The sequence below is a fragment of the Bufo gargarizans genome, chromosome 6, assembly GCF_014858855.1.
Source record: "Bufo gargarizans isolate SCDJY-AF-19 chromosome 6, ASM1485885v1, whole genome shotgun sequence".
In the NCBI taxonomy this organism is placed as follows: domain Eukaryota; kingdom Metazoa; phylum Chordata; class Amphibia; order Anura; family Bufonidae; genus Bufo; species Bufo gargarizans.
The window spans coordinates 65,260,031-65,262,351 of record NC_058085.1 but is presented as its reverse complement, the minus strand read 5'-3'; the positions used below and the strand labels follow the sequence as shown (position 1 = coordinate 65,262,351).

At 44.2% G+C, this 2,321-nt stretch overlaps 1 non-coding gene across 1 annotated transcript; it reads right to left on the bottom strand.

The window, feature by feature from the left end:
* Positions 1 to 1,943: 1,943 nt before the first annotated feature.
* On the bottom strand, positions 1,944 to 2,093 carry LOC122942733. The gene has a single exon (XR_006390674.1). It is a non-coding gene; the product is annotated as a U1 spliceosomal RNA (small nuclear RNA).
* Positions 2,094 to 2,321: the final 228 nt, after the last annotated feature.

Sequence of the window (2,321 nt, the reverse complement as noted above, 5' to 3'; positions counted from 1 at the left end):
TGAGCTGATTTGAGTCCAGCGTGATGTCATTGAGTCCAGCGTTTATTTTTTTTATTCAGAGCTATAGCCACTCCCCTGCCCACCTGCTGCTAATTCATATGGAAAATAACTGTCATTCAGCAGCTCATGAATATTCAGGACTCATCATTATCAGCTGGAGCTTTTCAATACAAGATGTTGGCAGATTGACTGGGTCAATTAAAGAAAGTGACCCAGCATTTTGCTAAGAGAATCAGTCACTTATTTATGTTCCCCTTAGTTAGGACACCATAAAACTGGCGACAGGTTTCCTTTAATTTACGCTCACCACGTAGTGTGGTGAATGTTACTGTTCTTCTCCTCTTTTGTGATGTGTGCGTGCGATGCACAGCGCCTGTGCGTCTGCACGCCGGGATCGTCTGATCATATGACTATGTCACGTGATGTGGGCGTGTAGGCGGGACGCCGGCCGGGAGGTAGCTGGGTGCGGTTTGACTGGAGCCTCGAGTGCCAGCATACATACGCAGGTGGGGACAAGCATATGTAATTATTGCCTAACATCCGATTGGTGTAGAGGACGCATAAAAATGTGATTCACAGAGATGGCATTACCCCCGGACGAAGGCACGTCGGGGTAGCGCCATCCTGGTTGATACAGCACACGTTTTCTTAAGGTGAGTCTCTGTCCTCTTTAACTTAAACGGCTTTGGATATAAGCACTATACTGATACCTGGATATTATCAGGGATTGCTCTTATTTGGTCATCGTTGCACCATCATGCAATCCCTTTCCCCCCAGCCATGCAGTTATTTTTCGACTGTTGAGTCACCTAACACTTACCGTTCATTATCTTTTCATAACAGTTGGTTATTGTATTTCATACAATTAATACCATCCATTATTACGTTGTTTATATATTTGATACGTGTGCAGCCCCAGGATGGTGTTCTCTTTTCTTTTTAATGGCATATTATTTATTCATTTTACATTTTAATCATGACATAAATAAAATTATATTTTTATATACGGTACCATGAGCTCCGTTCTTTGTTTTTTGCTGGTTGTCACTCGGGAGCTAGTACAGAGTTATTTTGTATTCAGTGACCTTTTGGTTGTACTGGGTGGACATTGTTTTCCACTCTTACCATTTGGCCACTTCTGGTTTATTTGTTTCTCAGTATGCAGTTGTGGTGCAACTACTCCACCTATAGAAGGGGGAAATCTGACAGGACCTATTATATCCAGTATTAGTGCAATTACTCCGCCTGCGGAGGTGGTAATGCGACAGGACATATGGTATCTGGTGGAAGTGCGATTACTCCGCCTAAGAAAGGAGGGTAATGCGACAGTCTGTACAGGATCCAGTGGTACTGCTATTACTCTATGGCAGGAGGGCAATGCTACAGGATGTACAGCATCCAATGGTAGTGCTATTACGCCACCTATGAAAGGAGGGTAATGCTACAGGCTGTACAGTGTCCAGTGGTAGTTGCAATACTCCACCTATAAAGGGAGGGTAATGCTACAGGCTGTACAGTATCCAGTGGAAGTGCAGGTAATCCGCCTATGAAAGGAGGGTAATAGTACAGGCTGTACAGTATCCCATAGAAGTGCAATTACTCTGCTTATGGAAGGGGGTAATGCTACCGGATGTACAATATCCAGTGGAAGAGCAATTACTCCCCTTATGGAAGGGGGCAATGCTACAGGATGTACAGGGTCCAGTGGTACATGCACATATTCCACCAAAGTAAGGAAGGGAATATGACAGGACTTACAGAATCCAGTGGTAGTGTAACTACTCCACATATGGAAGGAGGGTAATGCTATGGAATGTATAGTATCCAGTAGTAGAGGAATTACTCTGCCTACGGAAGGAGGGTAATGCTACAGGGAGTGCGGTATCCAGCGGTAGTGCAAGTACTCCGCCTATGGCGGGGGGGGGGTAGTGCCATAGGACTTAGAAAGCACGAACGCCTCCACAAAATATGCAGTCGAGTTTCCCGCATTAGGGGAAAATGCAGGGGTCAGCACACCTGGAGTGCAATAGGTGAAACCTCACCCTGGGAGAACCACCTTAGTGATCATGGTATGTCCCCTGCCAGGTAAGTATAGGGCGGTGGGAACTAGGCCCAATAGGACCGGAAGCTCCAAAGGTTAATAATAATTGTTGTTAAATTTACAGGTAAAACTCGAAAAATTAGAATATCGTGCAAAAGTCCATTTATTTCAGTAATGCAACTGAAAAGGAGTTGTATTAATGCAGCTTAAAATTAGAATTTTGTGAAAAGGTTCAATATTCTAGCCTCAAAGTGTCACCCTCTAGTCAGCTAATTAATCC